The sequence below is a fragment of the Meles meles genome, chromosome 21 (genome assembly GCF_922984935.1).
Source record: "Meles meles chromosome 21, mMelMel3.1 paternal haplotype, whole genome shotgun sequence".
Lineage (NCBI taxonomy): Eukaryota > Metazoa > Chordata > Mammalia > Carnivora > Mustelidae > Meles > Meles meles.
Window position 1 is genome coordinate 41,142,895 of NC_060086.1, and position 19,867 is coordinate 41,162,761.

Genomic DNA, 19,867 nt, shown 5'->3' on the forward strand with positions numbered 1-19,867 from the left:
CCTAAATGAGGTTTGACTGATAGTCACTGCAGTTTTCCTGCAGTACTTAGTCATATCTTGTTTTCTTTTTCTTTTTTTAAAGATTATTTATTTATTTGACAGAGAGAGATCACAAGGAGGCAGAGAGGCAGGCAGGCAGGCAGAGAGCGGGGAGGGGGAGCAAGCTTCCTGCTGAGCAGAGAGCCCAATGCAGGGCAAGATTCCAGGACCCTGAGATAATGACGTGAGTTGAAGGCAGAGGCTTAAGCCACTGAACCACCCAGGCGCCCCTCTTTCTTTTTTTTTAAATCATGAATTTTTATTGACTTTTGTCGGGTTTTTATTTTTAATGAAAAGAGATGATTATAAAATTTTTAAAATTTTATAAAATAAAATAAATTTTATAAAATAAAATAAAATTCAGCATATTAGGTTTCCTAAAGCTGCTGTAACAAATGACCACACACTTGGTGCTTTCAAACAACAGAACTTAACCTCTTTCCATTCTTGAGTCCAATGTCAGAAATCAAGGTGTGGGCAGGTCTACCCTCCCTCTAAAGGCTGGGGGTCAGGGGGGGATCCATCCATTCCTTGCTTCTTCCAGCTCCTAGCGGTCCCAGATTCCCAGGTCCCAGGTTCCTTGGCTTGAAGTTGCATCAATCAAATCTATGCCTTGGTCTTCACATCTCCTTCCCTTGTGTCTGTGTCTCAAATATCCCTCCGCCTTTCTCTTAGAAGAACACTTGTCATTGAATGTAGGGCCCATCTGGGCAACCCAGGATCATCTCCTCACCTCAAGTTCTTTAATTTAATCACATCTTCAAAGACACTTTTTCCAAATCAGATCATCTTTACAGGTCCCGGGGATTTGACATAGAAATCCTTTTAGGCTTATGGCACTCAGCTAATATGGTTCATTGCGATCATTGATTTTTGAATATTAAACAAATCTGGCATTCCTGGAATAAACCCCACTTGGTTGTGATAGATTAAATTTGCTTTCTGTGTTCATTTTCACTAGGAATATTCGTCTGCAGGGTGTTTTGGTAATCTTTGTCTGCTGTCGGTGGAGAGGAATACAGACATCATGAAATGAAATAAGTGACCCCTCCTCTTCTTTTTCTAGAAAACCTTGTGTGGTTTTGTTTTTCCCTTAAATCCTCGGTCAAATTTGTGAGTAAGTCACCTGAGTGTGGAGTATTCTTTGTTGGAAAGTTAACAATATAATGTCTTCAAGAGACATAGACATTAAATCTATTTCCTCTTGAGTGAACTTTGGTAGACTGTGTCAGGGAACTTGTCCATTTCGTCAAAGTTTTTGAATTTGTCTGCATAAAGTTGTTCATTGGATTCTTTTACTATCACTCCCACCAGGACATGTATAGTTTCTCCTCTCTAATTCTTAATACTGGAAAATTTTTGTCTTTTTTTCTAGAAGTTTGTCAATTTTATTGATATTTTCAAAGAAGCAAGCAGCTTTTGGTGTCATTAATTTTCTACACTGTTTTTCTGTTTTCTTTCATTGATTTCCCCTCTTTATCTGCTTCTTTTTTCTTATTTTGGTATTCATTTGCTCTTTGGTTTCTAGTTTCTAAGCATGTAAACTTACATCATTGACTTGAGACCTTTTTTCTTTTCTTTTTTTAAAAATATAAGCCCTTCATGCTAAAAATTTCCTTTTAAACCCTGCTGTTTGTACATCGCACACACTTCAATATGTTGTAGTTTTTATTTCACCCAGTGCAAGATATTTTCCTACATCTCTGTTTTTTCTTCTTTGAAATAAAATGTTTTTTAGAATAGGGGCATCTGGGTGGCTCAGTCTGTTAAGACTCTGACTCTTGGTTTTGGCTCAGATCATGGTCTCAGGGTCTTGAGGTCTAGCTCTTGTGATCAAGCCCAGTGTCAGACTCCCTTCTCGGCAGAGTCTGCTTCCCCTCTCTCTCCCCCTCCCTCTGCCCCTCCCCCAGCTCACATGACCTCTCTCTAAAATAAATAAATAAATCTCTGGGCACCTGGGTGGCTCAGTGGGTTAGGCTTCTGCCTTCAGTTCAGGTCATGATCTCAGGGTCCTGGGATTGAGCCCCACATCCGGCTCTCTGCTTGGCAGGGAGCCTGCTTCCCCCTCTCTCTCTGCCTGCCTCTGCCTACACTTGATCTCTCTCTATGTCAAATAAATAAATAAAATCTTTTAAAAAATAAATATTTTTAAATATTTTAAAAATAAATAAATCTCTTATAAGGGATTTTAGAATTGTGTTATTTAATCTCCAAATATTTGGTTCTTGTCCAGCTATCTTTCTGTTATTTATTTCTAGCTTCTGTTGTGGTCAGGAAACATACATTATGACTTAAATCCTCTTATATTTATTTGAACTTGTCTTATGACCCAGAATATGGACTGTCTTGGTGAATGTTTCATGAGTGTTTTAAAACAATGTATATTCTACAGTTGTTAGGTGCTGTGTTCTAGAAATGTTAATTCAGCCAAACTGGCTGACCATGTTATTCAAGGTCTATGTCCATGTTGCGACTCTGAATACTTGCTCTAGCAATTACATTACTGATAAAGGAATGTGGAAATCACCAAGTCCAGCCGTGGATTTTCTATGTATTCAACTCTACTAGTTTTTGCTTTATAGGTTTTGAATCGGGTGCATATATTTTAGTTTTATTACATACTTTTAATTATTTGATGTCTTTATCAGTGTAAAATGTTCCTCTTTATCCCCAATAATAATCCTGCTGCTGAAACCTACCTTGTCTGGTAGGAATACAACCACTCTAGCCTCCTTTTGATTAGTGTTTGCATGCTCTTCCCCCTCCCCTTTTATTTTCAACTGCCTTTGTCTTTTAAAACTCAAGTGCAATGAGAAATTAGAAAGAAATTTAAAGTTTCTTATAGATAACATAAAATCATATTTTGCTTTTTTACTCAGTTTGACAATTTTTCCTTTTAATTGTGTTCAGGCCACTGACATTGACATTAATATGCAGGAGGGATTAGTGAAATAGAAAACAACCAATAAAGTGGATCAAGAAAAACAAACTTGGTTTAATAAAAAGAAAAGTAAAATAGACAAAACTCTAGTGAGATGGATGGACACACACACAAACAGAGAAATGCAAGTAAACAGCATCACTCCAGCCGTAGCAAACTCTTCAAAAAAAAAAAAAAATCAGAGTTTTGTGGACTTCTTACCCAGACTATTAAAAACAGATAAAATAGGGGCGCCTGGGTGGCTTGGTCAGTTAAGCATTTGCCTTCGGCTCAGGTCATGATCCCAGGGTCCTGGGATCGAGCCCCGCATCAGGTTCCCTGCTTGGCGGGAAGCCTACTTCTCCCTCTCCCACTCCCCCTTCTTGTGTTCCCTCTCTTGTTGTGTCTCTCTCTGTCAAATGAATAAATAAAATCTTTAAAAAAAAACAGATAAAATAGGCAATTTTGGAAAAAATGGCTTAATACATGCATTAACTTACAACCATGAAAACTCTTGAGTCAGTAATCATATTCATAAGAGAAACACAAAAATACAACAAATACAAATACAAACTTTGTCTTACAGTGAGTTCTACTAACCATTCACAGAATGATTATATTGTATCTCATACAAATTGTTCCAGAACAGAAAAAGGAACAGAAAAAAGAGGGAAAGCAACTCACCTAATTCTATAAAACAAGGGCAATTTAAATAGAGAAAATTAAAGCCAATCTGATTTCTAAAACTTGATGCAAAAATCCTAAATAAATGCTAACAACTAAAGTCCAGCCATGTATTTAAAAAGGTAACAATCAGGAAAACAAATAAATTCAATTGTATTATGATCCTGTAAAGTTTGTCTCTAGAGGAGAATGAAAGTTTAACCTGAGAAAATCGACTAGCATATTTCACAGTATTAACAGATTAAAGGACAAAATATATAGGTTCATCTCAAATTCAGAAAAATTGATGAAATTCAACACTCTTTTTGATAACTCTCAGTGCACAAAGGGGACAAGGGTGACCTCCTTTACTTGAAAAAGTATATCTACCAGAGCCTAGTTTGGTCTGTTGAGATCTGACTCCCAACTCTCTCACCCCAAAATGGTTGGCCTCCAGGCCCCTCCCGCTTAGTCAAGGGCAACCTCAGTGGTCAGATGTTCAGACTAAAGCTTGGAGTCATACTTGACTCTTTTCCCGTCACCCCTCTCCACTTTGTCGGGAAATCTGGTTGGCCCTCCATTCAAAATACACCTAGAATCCAACCACTTTTCACCATCCCCACGGTGCTAATCCAGGCTTCCCCCGCCTGCCTCAAGGTGTTAGGCTCCTTCCTGGAACTGGGGTTTCCAACACTGCCCCTTAGCCCGTATCTGTTCTCAGTGCATCAAAGACATCCTTTTTTATTTTTGTATTACATTTCTAATTTTAATCCCAGTCTTGTTAACATACAGTGTTATGTTCCTTCTAGGTGTGCAATATAGTGATTCAACAATTCTATACATTGCTCAGTGCTCATCATGATAAGTGTACTCTTTTTCTTTTTTAAGACTTCTGGGTTTGTTTTTTTTTTTTTAAGATTTTATTTATTTGAGAGAGAGACAGAGAGAGCATACTCAGGGGAAGGGGCAGAGGGAGAGGGATAAGCAGACTCCCTGCTAAGCGGGAAACCCAACGTAGGCCTCGATTCCCAGGACTCTGAGATGGTGACCTGAGCTGAAGTCAGATGTTTCACCAGCTGAGCCACCCACGTGCCCCAGGACTTTTGTTTTTTAAGTAATCTCTGCATGCAACGTAGGGATCAAACTCAGAACCCCAAGGTCAAGACTCATATGCTCTACTGACTGAGACAGCCGGGTGCCCCATGATGAGCGTACTCTTAATCCCATCACCTGTCTCACCCATCCCTTCCCTCACCTCTCCTCTGGTAACCATCAGTTTCAGAACCATCATAGTTCAGAGTTTGTCTCTTGGTTTGTCTCTCTCTTTTTTCCCCCTTTGTTCATTTGCTTTGTCAAAGACAGCCTCTATTAGAAAACAGCTTTGTTGAGGTATAATTCACTTATACTACAATTCACCCATTTAAAGGATACAATTCGGCGGCCTCTAGGGGATTCAAGGAATTGTGCATCTATTACCACAATCAATTTCAAAACATTTTAATTACTCAAAAAGAAACCTGCACCCCTAAGCACAATAACCACCAAGTCCCTCATCCCCCACAATCCTAGGTAACTAATCCACTTTCTGTCTCTATAGATTTGCCTGAACATTTCATATAAATAGAATCATATACTATGTGGTCCCATGTGACTGGCTCCTTTCACTTAACATGTTGTTTTCAAGACTGATCCGTGCCGTAGCCTGTATCAGTGATTCATGCCTTTTATTACTGAATCATACGACCTGGTATGAATATACCACATTTTGTTTATCCATTCATCAGCTGGCAGACATTTGGGCTGTTTCCTCTTTTTGGCTATTATGAATCATGCTGCGGGGAGCATTCCTATGCTTTGTATAGACATACGTTTCCATTTCTCATGCGAGCATACCTAGGAGTGAAATTGGTGGGTTGAACGGTGACTCTGTGTTTAGCATTTTGACAAGCTGATGGACCGCTCTGAGGTGGTTGCCTGACTGTACAGCTCCACCGGCCAAGTCTGAGCGCTCACGTTTCTCCACATCCTTCCCAGCTTTGTCCTGTCTTCTTGATTATAGCTCTGCTAGTGGGTATGGAGGGGTTTCTCACTGTGGTACCATGTGTAGTTCCCCGCACTACAGGCTGCTTATCTGATATGTGATTTGCCACGAAAGGGACCTTTTTAAATCAATTCAAATCACCTCATTCCTCTGCTTTGGGATCTTTTGGTGGTTCCCATCTCATTCAGACTAAAAGCCAAAGTCCTTATAATACCCTGCATGGCCTTACAAGGTCCACCATTATGTCTCCTACCTTCTCCTCCACCCCTCTGTCACTCCTTACCGGATGACCATGTCCTTGGTCTTCCTAGAACCTGTCTTGCCTGCCACTGCCTTTGACCTTGGTTCTGTGTATTCCCACCATCTGGGGGCCACTCCTCTAGGAGATCTCCCAGCTGACCTCCTCCTAGTCTCTGCTCAAATGTCCCTTTCTCAATCAGGTCTACCTTGACAATCTGATTTAAAATTTAGCTCGCTGGGAACGCCTAGGTAATGTCTGCCTTTGGCTCAGGTCATGATCTGGGTGTCCTGGGATCCGGTCCTTCTGCCTCTGCTACTCCCCCTGCTTGTATCCTCTCTCTCTCTGTGTGTCAAATAAATAAATAAAATCTTTAAAAATAAAATAAATGAAATTAAAAATGGAATTTAGCTGCCTAGCTCAGTTGGTGGAGCATGAGACTCTAAATCTCAGGGTTGTGAGTTCAAGCCCCACACTGGGCCTAGAACCTACTTATAAATAAATGAATAAATTAATAAATATTTTTTTAAATTTTACCCTGGCCTCCACTTCCCAATCTCATTTGACTCTGCACTATTGATTTTCCTCAGTGACGACTTATCCTCTTTTAATACACTGTAGAATTTATTTGTTATGTTCTTTATTTATTAGCATCTCCCAGTGTTAGACTCTCTCCCTGTAAGGGTAGAGACTTTCTACTGATTTGTTCACTGATGTATTGTAAGTTCCTAGAACAGTGCCCAGCCCATAGGAACCTCACAATAAATATTTTTTAAATAAATGAATGAGGGGTGCCTGGGTGGCTCAGTGGGTTAAGCCTCTTCCTTCGGCTCAGGTCATGATCCCAGGGTCCTGGGATTGAGCCCCGAATCAGGCTCTCTGCTCAGCGGGGAGCCTGCTTCCCTTCCTCTCTCTGCCTGCCTCTCTGCCTACTTGTGATCTCTGTCTGTCAAATAAATAAATAAAATCTTTAAAATAAATAAATAAATAAATAAATAAATAAATAAATGATTGACGAGTGAAAGGGCCATGGATGGTTTTGAGCAGAGGAGGGTCCTGGTTTGACTTAGACTTTCAAAAAATCATTGTGAATATTGAGTTGCTTGTAGTCTGTAGTGGCGTGAGATAGAAACAAGAGACCAGTTAGGAGAGTATTGTAATAATAGGCAAGAGATGGCAGTGACCTGAACCAGGGCGGTAACAGTGAAATGATGAAGAGATGTTGTTGGATTTTGGATATACTTCTAAGGTAGGGCCTAAAGGATTTTTTTAATTAAAGATTTTATTTATTTATTTATTAGAGAGAGAGAGAGAGAACACAAGAGGGGTGGAATTGGGGATGGGGAGAAACAGACTCCCTGCTGAACAAGGAGCCCAACATGGGGCTCGATCCCAGGACCCCGAGACCATGACCTGAGCTGAAGTCAGGTGTTTAACTGACTGAGCCACCCAGGCGTCCCTACAGGATTCTTTTTCTAATGAGTTGGATGTGGGGCAAAGGAATTAGAAGTATCCAGAAGGATGCCAGGTTTTTGATGTAACTGGAAAAACTGAGTTGCTGTCAACCAGAAGAAGACACTGGGTAGGACAGGTATTGTGGAGGGAAAGCTGGAGGTCAGTTTTGGAATGTGTGAATTTTGAGACGTGTTGCACCTGTATCTGGAGTTGAGGAGAGGGGGCTGGGACACAGGTGTCAGCTGGAAAGTCATGGGCCGTTAGGTGGTACTTAAGGCCATGAGACCAGATAAAACCACCAACAGGATGAGTGAAGGCAGAGAAGACAAAGGAAAAGGACAGAGCCCTGCAGAATCTTGATGATTCCAGCATCAAGAACTCAAAACAGGAGGAATCATACAGGGAGAGCGAGGAAAAACTAGTCAAGCTAGGAAGAAAACTGGACGATGAGATGTCCTGGAGGCTAAGAAAAGAAAGTGGATGGAGAACGAGGGAGTCATGGGTGTTTGGGTGGCTCAGTAGGTTAAGTGTCTGCCTCTGGCTCAGGTCATGATCCCAGGGTCCTGGGATCGAGTCCCACATCAGGGAGCCAGCTTCTCCCTCTGCCCCTCTCATTCTCTCTCTTGCTCTCCCTCAAATAAATAAATAAATAAGATCTTTTAAAAAAAAGGAAGGAAGGAAGGGGGAAGAGGGAGTCCTTAGCTGTGTGTGATGCCGACAGGTCAGGAAAGGTGAGAACAGTTGAATTCAGCCACTTTGAGGTCACTGATGTCCTGGACAATTGTTGTTTCCAGTGGAAAGGTGGGGGTGAAAGCCCACCTGGATGGGGTTTAAGAACAAATGGAGAACTTCCGGTTCCTGCCACAATGAAGTCAGTGTTTCCTGGACTAGCCCTGCAAACATAACTGACATTAAAACCAGAGGAATCCACGAAGAGCTGTTTTCAGGCATTGGGCATCAGATGCAGCAAGACTGTGGGGTCCCAGAAAAGGGACATCCGGGACTGAGCCCCACTGCTGCTCAGCCCTCTGTCTCAGGACTGTGTCTCAAGCCAGGCAGTCTAAGAGCTGGACTCTGAAAGGTCATAGTGGCCACAGTAAGACAAAGGAGCAGAAATTAGGGTTTGGCAAACATAAAGTAGCAGAAATTCCTCGGGCGAGGCATCGGAAAGGAGGTAGCTCTGAATTGAGGGACCCTACAAGTCTTTGGGGGAGTCCCCTGTGAGTCATGACCAAGGCCTGGCTGGTACTTGTGTAGGGTGACCCTGCCCCAGGCTTGCCAGAAGGCGACTGGTACAAGAGGGTCCAACAGAGTGGGAGGAAGAGGAGTGCTGGGGGCACTGGGGTTTTGGTCCTGCTCTGGTACAGCGACCTCACGAGTATCTCGTCAGGACCTTCCGGGAGCCCGCTGAGAGCTGGGGCTTAGGACCATGTTCTGGAGCAGGGGCCAGCAAATGTTTCCTGAAAAGGATCAGTCCTTTATTACAGATTTGGGGCTCTGTGGTCTCTCTGATCTCTGCAGCAACTTTTCAACTTCGCTGTTGTAACATAAAAGCAGCTGCAGACATGCACGAGAAATGGATATGGTTATGTTCTAACAAAGCAGAAAACAGGTGACAGGAAGGTTTGGCCCAGGCATTGGAGTATTCCCAGCCCTGCTCTAGAATCAGGTGCATTCTAGACTCCATCTAACAAAGTCTAAAGCCAAACCATGGAAAGATCCATAGCAGAAGCAGAATTTGAAGGTTGAGTCCTGCCAAGTCAGAGGGGCTGATAAAACCCCTAGTTTCTACAGATCTATAGGAACAAGTATGAAAACAAGCCTATAATAAGTTCAAGGGTGTCAGCCAGGGGTGGGACTGTTTGCTAGAATAAAAATCAACACTTTTCAGAGGAAGATAACAGAATCCATCATCTCCACAATGTGGAGACCACAATATCTGTTATTCTATCAAAAATCACTAAATGTACAAATAAACAGGAAACCATGATCCAAAAGTCAAGAAAAGAAAAAAAGAAAGAAAAGAAAAGAAGAAACAGTCAATAGAAACTGAACAAAAGATGGCCCAGATGTTGGGCTTAGCAGATAAATATTTTTCAGTGACTATTACAAATATATTTTAAAGGTAAGTATGTTCAGTGGATTAAAATAATTCTGTACTTTTCATTATCGATCTCCCCCAGGACGGCCTTAACAACGGGTTGGAGACGGTAGGAGAGTCAGTAAACACGTCAAGAGAAATTATTCACTCTGAAGAAGAAAGAAAAATGAACAAAGCTTCCAGGACAATATCAAGCAATTTGACGTCCACATAATTGGAATCCCAGAGAGAGAAGAGGGTGATACTGAGACAGAAAAAATTTAAGAAAATTATGGCTGAAAATTTCCCAGGTTTGATGAAAAATACCAGTTTACAGGGATAAATTTGGAAACAGCACTCTGAATGTGTGCTGAATGGCTTATTAGCAATAATGGGGCCAGTGTGCTAGGCCAGACTGTGCAAAGGCATCTTCTAGGTGTGGAAAGAAAAAACCAAAACTCATCAGCCCCAATTTCATATCCATAAAAATATCCTTCAGATGAGGGTGAAATACATTGATTTTCAGACAAACAAAAGCTGGGAGAATTTGTTGCCAGAGGTCCAGCAATGCTAAGAGATGCTAAAGAAATCCTTTGGGCTGGAGGAAAATGGTCCTTAATGGGAACTCATATCTACCGGAAGAAATAAAGAACACTGGAAACAGTAAATAAAATGTTTTCTTGTTACAACTTAAACACAACTGACTATTTAAAGTAATAATAACAGTGTTAGATGAGGTCAATCAATGCATGCTGAAGTCAAAGTTATGACAGTCATATAGGAAGGGGGACGGGTAAATGGAACTTTTTTTTTTTAATTGAAAGAAAGAAATAGGAGACCACACATAGAGACAACTCTTAAAAGGTGTTTTGCGGCAAAATGCAGCCGGGATGTGAAGAGGTGACTGACAGGGGATGGGATCAAGAGAAGGCTGTTTTGTTGGTTGGTTTGTTTCTCTTTTTGAAGACGGGAAAAGTAAGAGCACATTTATGTGCTGAAGGGAATGATTCAGCAGAGCGGGGGAAGTTGATGGTCTGGAGAGAGTTCTGGGAGGTGAGTGCTTGGCAGGTAAAAGGAGGGACGGTCTGCAGGCGAGGTGGAGGGGCTTCTCTGGCTGGAAAGCAGGTCAGTGCACATTCAGGGGAGGACGTGCTTCCGGGAATGCCGGGAGGTTCTCATGCAGTGGGTTCCATCACTCAGCAGAGCTGGATGCCTTCAGCTAGGAGCGAGGGTGGGGACAGGGGCAGGCATCCTGGGGTCTTGGGGACATGCCAGGAAGCCACTGTGGAACTGCATGATTGCCCAGTGGCAGTCAGCACCCATTCGGGGTCTGTTGTCACTAAGGGGATATCAGTCTGTGTGGTCACATGCTTTTTTCTCAGCCTCGTGCAACTGATCAGGCAGGGGTTGGGTGAACCAACCCAGTGGTGGCTTCCTCCAGCAAGGGCAACAACGGTGAGCAAGAAAAAGGGAGCCTACGTGCAGCCTGGTGTCTGGGACAGTGAACCAAGTACTTTAAGGTAGGTAAGAGGGAGAAAGAGGGAGGTATTTTAAGATATTTTAAGATATTTTAAGATTTAAGATATTTTAAAATATTTTAAGAGATAGAGGGAGAAAGAATCTCAGACAGCCTTGCTGTTCAGCACAGATCTCCTGATCCTGAGATCATGACCTGAGCCAAAACCAAGAGTCCAGACGTCTAACACACTGAGCCACCCAGACGCCTCCAGAAGGGATAGTATTCTTGACTGAAGGTCTCTAGAGGGTCTAAGTATTATTGAAGTCAGGATGCTATGTTTGGAGAATGAGCTTAAACAAAAAGGAAAAGGAAGACATCCAAGAAGCAGTCAGCACCTCTACGGGGGGCTCCCACTAGTCCATTCCTCCGTGAGCTCACTTCCTTCCGCCTCTGCCTGCCCCAGCCCTGACAGCTTCTCAGGTCCCCTTCTCATCTGCAAACAGCCCAGGGCATCCCTGCTGCGGGGCTGCAAGCTGACTGTGCCGTGTCCCGGACAATCACACACCCACTTCTTTCTTCCTCCAGTTCTCTGCTCTAATATAATTTCCTCCGCAAGGCCCGACTCCATCACCTTATTTAAAATTGCACCTGTGGGGCACCTGGGTGGCTCAGTGGGTTAAGCCTCTGCCTTTGCTCAGGTCATGGTCTCAGGGTCCTGGGATCGAGGCCAGCATTGGGCTCTCTGCTCAGCAGGGAGCCTGCTCCCCCCCCCACCTCTCTGCCTGCCTCTCTGCCTACTTGTGATCTCTCTGTCAAATAAATAAATAAAATTAAAAAAAATTGCACCTGCTGTTCCTGCCCCGTCCCATCATTGAACTCTGGATCCTCTTTAACCGAATCCATTCCTCTTCTGCATAGTATGCGTCACTTTCTCACACTTACTGTAGAATTTACTCATTAGTCATGTTCCTCGGGGGGCACCCGGTGGCTCAGTGGGTTAAGCCTCTCTGCCTTTGGCTTGGGTCATGATCCCAGGGTCCTGGGATTGAGCCCCGTGTTGGGCTCCCTGCTCAATGGGCAGCCTGCTTATTCTCCACTGCTTTGCTCTCTCTCAAGTAAATAAATAAAATCTTAAACAAAAAACAAAAACCAACAAACCAACATTCATCTTTTCTCTTTGCCTACTGGAATGTGAGGTCTGTGAGGACAGGGACCTCTGATTTGTTGGCTGTGGTAGCCCACATACCTGGTACAGATCCTGGCACATTGCAGGTGTTCACCAAATACTTGCGGAAAGAATGAATCTACGGAAAACACCATTCTTACTCAAGTTGGTAACAAGACTCAGAGGCATCTATCATTTGAATTCGATATGACCCCAGAGCCTCTAGCCAGCAGTGTATATAACAAGACAAAGAAATGGAAGTTATGAGTACTGGCCAAAAGAAACAAAATTCCATTGTTTTCTTTTCTTGTTTTACATGAGATCCAATGGCTTACACAGAAAATCCAAGAGATTCTAGACAAAAACTATTGGTGCTTTCAGAACCAATAATTGGGTTTGACAGATTTGTTGAATCAGCCAAAGATGTGCAAGACCTTATAGAAAAAAGTACAAAACTCTATTGAACGAAGAAGAAAATTTAAACAAATGAATGGTTATATCATGTTTGTAGATGGAAAGAGTCGATATTTTAATATTTTAGAAATTTTTTAGTATGAAAATTTCAAGATACACAAAACGACACAGAATCATACAATGAAACTTTGCCCATCAGTGAGCATCTGTAACTCTCAATTCCTGGGCAGACTTGTTTAATCTGTTTTCCATCTACCCCTCCCAGCTAATATATTATCCCATCTACAAACATTTCAGCCTATACGTCTAAAATATAAGGACTGTTTTAAAGATAGATAATTACTATGTCATTATCACACATAAAAGTTAATGTTAATTTCTTTTAAAAATTTATTTATTTGTAAGTAAGTCATTTCTACACCCAACATGGGACTCAGACTCACAACCCTGAGGTCAAGAGTTGCATGCTTCTGGGACTGAGCCACCCAGGAGCCCCGGCACCAGTTTCTTTTTCTCTTTTTTTAAGACTTTATGTATTTATTTGATGGACAGAGATCATAAGCAGGCAGAGCAGCAGGCAGAAAGAGAGGAGGAAGCAGGCTCCCCGCCGGGCAGAGAGCCCGATGCTGGGCTTGATCCCAGGACCCTGAGATCATGACCCGAGCCGAAGGCAGGGGCTTAACCCACTGAGCCACCCAGGTGCCCCCGGACACCAGTTTCTTAATATAATTCCATACCAGTCAGCAGTTCAATTTCCAGTTGTCTCATCATTTTGATTTGCTGGAATCAGGGTCTGTATAACATCCTCAAGCGACTGCTTGTTATAAATATAAATATATATAAATTTACTTTGAAATTTATTTGTTAAGGGAAACCAAGTTGTGTTTCCTACAGATCTTCCCAGATTTGGGGTTTTGCAGATCACATCCCACAGGGTTGTGTGACGGGTTCCTCCGTCCTCCATCTTGCTTGCTAATTGATAGGAAGACTTGTTATTACGAAAACAGCAATTCTAGGGGCACATGCGTGGCTCAGTCAATTAAGGGTCTGACTTTGGTTTTGGCTCAGGTCGTGATCTCGAGGTTGGGGGATTGAGCCCCATGTCAGTCTCTGTGCCCAGCAGGGAGTCTGCTTCAGATTCTTTCTTTCTCCCTCTCTCTCAGATAAATAAAATCTTTAAAAACAGATAAGTAAAATGTGCACTCTACTCAAATTAATCTACAGATTTGATAGAATTCCAATACAAATTCCAATATTTTTTTTTTTATGGTTCAGGAAAAAACTAACCTCCTAAACTTTATATAGAAGAGTAAGGGTCAGGAAAAGTCAAGACAACTTTGGAGAGAACGAAGGGGTGGAGGACACTCTCCTTATGACCTAACAGGAGTTACTCTAAATTAGAAACATTTGAAACATTGTTATAATAGTGTGGTAGAATCCAAACAGACTAATTGAATAGAATTGAATGGAGGAGGTAGGAATAAGAAAGCAGTTAACATTACAGCTCAAAGAGGAAAGGATGAAGCACTCAACACACAAAACTAACCATCTGCCAGGAAAAACAAGTTGATTCCTACCTCAAACCACAAATAAACCTATAGGTGAAAAAGCAAAACTATACATTTTTTAAGGAGAAGAACATACAAGAATGTTTGTATGACATCGGGATATGGAAAGAAATCTTTTTTTATATTTTTTTAAATTTTATTTGATATATAGAGAGGGATCACAAGTAGATAGAGAGGCAGGCAGAGAGAGACGGGGAAGCAGGCTCCCTGCTGAGCAGAGAGCCTGATGTGGGGCTCGATCCTAGGACTCTAAGATCACGACCTGAGCTGAAGGCAGAGGCTTAACCCACTGAGCCACCCAGGCACCCCAGGATATGGAAAGAAATCTTAAGCCACAAGTACAAACCATGGAGGGCAAGAGTCATAAATTTGGAGAATTTAAAATCTAAAAATTTCCATATGACGAAAGACGCTAACCGTGTGAGGATAAGTCACAGACAGGAGAAACTATCTTCAATATACTTTATTATTTCGAGGATTTGCATCAAAATTTTAAAAGAAATGTGTGTGAATGAATGAGAGAAAGACGAACGATCACATAGTAAACAAGCAAGGGCTATATCAGGCAATTCATTGCATGTAAAACTCCAAACAACTCATAAGTATATAAAAATGCTCAGCCTCATCAGTAATTAGGCAACTGCATATTAAAATTATAATAAGATGGCATTTCATCCCTAAGGACTGAGGGGAAAAAGTATTAAGTCTGGTAAGCAGCCAATATTGACAAAGATGTGTGGGTATGGATCACAATACCATGCTGGTGGGCATGTAAATTCCTTCTAAAGTTGAAGACAAGTATACACTACGTGCCATACATCTGTCATATACGACCCCCTCCACTCAACCTTCTCTTCCCAGCCCCATGCCTCAGGACGCTGAGCTCGGCAGGCTACCATGCCCTCGGGCTTGGGTTCACAGGGGGCAGCCGGGCAGGAGACCAGAGTGGTCAGGGACACCTGCAGCCAGCTGAATCCTCAGGGATGGCCAGCTCCACACAATTCTTTCTTTCCTGATTTCAGCAAGCATTCCTTTCCATGTTCCTTGGACCTCATGGCCGTAACGGCTCAGCTGTCACTAGCCCCCAACTTGCTACCTTGTCCCTTATGGTTTCCGTGCAACCTGTCCTGTCTTTGTAAGTGGTCCTTCTATGAATCTTTCCATGAGTTTGTCTCTTCTACAGATGCTCTCTCTTTCTACCAGAAATCTGCCTAGAATGCCATTGAACCCAGGAAATCTGCTTCTCGGTGTTCTCCCTGGAGAGACTTAGGTACAGTTTCAGTTTGGGAAGATGTATAAGAATATTCATTGCAGCCCTGTTTGTCATAGGAAAAGTAGGAACAGTCTAACTGTCCCTTAGGAGGAGAATAGCTAGATGTAATGTGGTTTGTTCCTGAGACAGAATGCAATATAGAAGTTAAAAGGAATGAACCAGAAGATACCACCTCACGTCCACTAGGATGACTACTATCAAACAAAACAAAAATACAAACAAACAGAAAATGATGTGTTGACAAGAATGCAGAAAAACTGGAACCCTTGTGCACTGTTGCTGGAAATGTAAAATGGCAGCTACCATGATCTTTAAAAAACTAAGAATAGGATTATCATGACCCAGCAATTCCACATCTAGGTATATACCCAAAAGAATTGAAAAGCAGAGTCTGAAAGAGATATTTGTACCTATCGCTACAGACTGAATGTTTGTGGCCCTCAAAATTCATATGTTGAAACCTGATTGCTGGTGTGATGGTATTAAGAAGTGAGGTCTTTGGGAACCTGGATGGCTCAGTGGGTTAAAGCCTCTGCCTTCGGCTCAAATCATGATCCCAGGGTCCTGGGATCGAGCCCCTCATTGGGCTCTCTGCTCGGCAGGGAGCCTGCTTCCCCCTCTCTCTCTGCCTGCCTCTCTGCCTCCTTGTGATCTCTGTCTGTCAAATAAATAAATAAAATCTTCAAAAAAAAAAAAAAAAGAAGTGGGGCCTTTAAGAAGTGATTCGGTCATGAGGGTCGAGCCCCCGTGCCCACATGAAAGACCCACAGAGCTCCCTGACTCCTCCCAGTCAGTGAGAAGACACCATCTATGAACCAAGAAGGAGGTCCTCACCAGACATGAAATTTGCAGGCACCTCGATCTTGGACTTCAGCCTCCAGAGCTATGAGAAATAAATTTCTATTGTTCATAAATTACCCAGTGCATGGTATTTTTTATAGCAGCCTGAACGGACTGAGATAGCGCTGGGCCTCTAAGAGATAGTCAGACACCCACGCTCGCAGCAGCCTTATTCCCGACAGCCAAAAGGTGAAGCAACCTAAGTGTCCATCAGATGACAAGTAAAATGTGGTACATACGAGCAATGGAATAGTATTCAGCCTTTGAAAGGACGGAAATTCTGAACACACTACAACACAGCTGACTCAGAGTCAAATGGTGATTGTCGGGGTTTGGGGGGAGTAGTAAATGGAGAGTGACTGTGGAACGGGTGCACTTTCAGTTTGGGAGGATGAGAAAGTTCTGGTGCTAGATGGTGGTGGTAGTTGTGCTTGTGAATGTACCTGGTGCCATAGAACTGTATACTGAAAAACAGTTAAAGTGGGCAAAATACTATGTTATACATACATACATATATACATGTATGTATGTGTGTGTGTGTGTATATATATATATATATATATATATGTATATATATCTTACCTTGGTTATTTAAAAAAACTAAATGTTGCATGCAAAGAAGAGATTTCCAAGGGGAAGCATATAATATGTCATTTATGTAAAAATGCCTCAATATTCAAAACAAATACTAATTTTTATTTATTTATTTATTTTTAGATTTAATTTATTTATTTGACAGAGAGCACAAGCAGGCAGAGAAGCAGACAGAAAGAGAGGAGGAAGCAGGCTCCCTGTTGAGCAGAGAGCCTGATGCGGGGCTCGATCCCAGGGCCCTGGGATCATGACCTGAGCCAAAGACAGAGGCTTTAACCCACTGAGCCACCCAGGCGCCCCAAATACTAATTTTTTAATGATATTATTTGTTTATTTGAGAGAGAGAGCGGGGGTAGGAAGGAGCAGAGGGAGAGAGACAAGCAGACTCTGCACTGAGTGTGGGGCTCCATCTCACGACCCTGAGATCATGACCTGAGCCGAAACCAAGAGGCAGACGCTAAGCCGACTGAGCCACCCAGGCGCCCCAAAGCAAATATCATTAACAGTTGGGAGCATATGTCATCTTAGATGAACCATAGAAATTGGCCATGGGAGGGGGGAAATGGTCAAGTATGGCAATTTCATGTACTTCGACCTAAGGAAAATACACATCTTGCATGGTAACTCCAGATGAACGGTGACTTTGGGGGACGGAGGCAGGCAAGGATGGCTTTAGTTCGACCTCTGACATGCCAGTTCTTAAATAAATAAATAAAACGAAGATCTGAAGCCAACGTGGCAAGGTGTTAGCATTGCCGACCTCGGTCATGTAGACCTAAGTGTCTATTTATTTTCTGTAACTTGTTTGAAATTTTTTATGAGTAAAAATAAAAGCAGTGAATGGGAGAAGAGGAAGCGGGTTGGGTCAGTGCAGACGACCGGGTCAAGCAGCTGGTGTGGGAATGGAGGAGATGGGGCAGCATCCGGGTTAACTGTGGAGACTGTGTGTTTATCGAGGAGTCGTTCCTGGGAGGCAAGGGGGCTGCGATGAAAGGTTCAGGACAGAGGAGGTGGAAAGATATGCCAAATGCCACCTAAAACAGGCAGGGCCGTTCCTGGGAAGGGGAGAGTGTGAGGAGGAGCTGGTGTGGGGAGAAGGTTGTGGCCTCTGTTTGGGGCCCACTGAGTGTGAGGTGTCACTGGGGGCTGAGGCCGGAGTCCGCAGGCCGCTGGAGCCAGTGGGGAGGACTGTCTCTCCTCAATTTCCTCTTGGCTCTTCCATCTGTGATCCCAGTCCCTGTTTTCTGCCTGCTGGTCCATCCCTCAACCCCCAGGTAGGAAATGCCAATCACATTGAATCCAACAGCCTCTTTGACCCTTCCTCTTGGCACCACAAAAGAAACCCCTTTGTGCTTTTCCAACTGGACCCCCTGACTTGTTTCCTTCTGCAGGGAAGGCCTACCTCCCTCCGTCCTTCCTGATTTGTCTTCCCTCCTTCCGTATCGGCACATTAAAAGCCAGCTTTACTGACACAAAACCCACAGACCATACAATTCACCCCTTGTGTAGATTTTCATGGTGCTTACTATGTTCCGTGTTCTGTAATCATCATCACCATCAATTTCAAGACATTTTCATCACACCAGACAGAAACCCCATAACCTTTGGCTGCATTCACCATCTCCTCCCTCTGTCCAGCAACCACTGATATGCTTTCCATCTCTGGATTTGCCTTGTTCTGGACACTCGATACAAATGGAAACAGACAATATACGGTCTTCGGTGACTGCCTTCTTTCTCTGAGCGTCACATCTTCAAGGTGCATCCGTGCCATAGTGTGTATCTGTACTGCATCCCCTTGTGTGGCCGAATGATATGCCTTTGTGTGGCCTAACATGTGCTGATCCATTCATCAGTTAATGGATTCAGATGGACTTTTCTCAGGAAATCTTTCCTTGTGCCTGTTCTGACCCCTCCCCACCTGGTCCTTCTAGCCCTTACTCATTCTGTAAACAGGGATCCCTTGGTCATATGGCCTATGAAACTGGGAAGGGTGAGGTCTGTGGAACCCACTGGAGCCCCTGTGTGGCCGGGAGACTGGCCCTCCTCTGGGCCTTATTTCCTTGCCTCTAACATGAGGACAAGGGTATATCCTTCCAGGACTGTGGGAAGTGCTGACCCAAGGGCAGTGTGGGGCATAGTGGCCTGAGGCATACAGAGGGCACTTAACAGCATTGTTTCGTCTGCGTTGACCTTGATCCCAGCTAAGAATGTGCAGGCAGGAACCATACTTCCTTTCTTGCTCTTCCCCATCAAATGTCTACACACAGTGTTCTTTGACAAGAGTCAGACCAGGGGGAGAAGAAATAGAAAGGAAAGAAAAAGCAGAGGAAATACCAGAGGAACGGATCGAAATGATTCAAATGAGAGAGAAAAGGTAGGTTTCAGGGTTGAGCTGGGTGAGGCAGGAAGAGCATGGGGCAGTTTGAAGACTTCGGTTTCAGGCCTTCATGAAAGACCTGAAATGTCCAGATCTGACATGTCCAGATCGTTTACCTCTGGGTCATCTGGACTAGATCCCCTCAATTTCCCTCTCTGTAAAGTAAGGCATGACCCATGCCATCGCTGCCCACTGGTGGGGGGATGGTGGCGGCTCCTGTGCCCACTACGGTGTAAACCATTCACTGAGGGACCCAGAGCGCTGGGTGGTGTCCCTACTGACCTAAGGCAGGCACTGGCTGAGGCCTCATGGGGACCTAACACGTTGTGCCCTGTGGAGGAGTGGCCTGGACTGTTTCAGGCTGAGCCCGTTCTTTTCAGTGTCCTGGAGACCCGTGGGACTCGGAGGAAGCTGACAGCATTCTTTCATTCTTCTGTTCACTCATTCATTCATTCCATTTTACAAACCTACTTCTTGCTGGCCACTGTGCTATGACTAAGACATACCCTGGCCCCTGGAGGGCCCACAGACTCGTGCTAACAGGGACACCCGCGGCACACTCCCATACAGATGCTGCCGGCCCTGTGTCACCCTGTGACTTGATACGCTTCCTGCCTTACTGTGCAAACGGACTTCTTGAATACCTGTTTGTGATTTCCAGGGCTGGCCATTTGGCCTCCCTGAATATATATAAGAACGTCTTTATTCTTTGCTCAAGAGATTAGCCCAATGGCAATG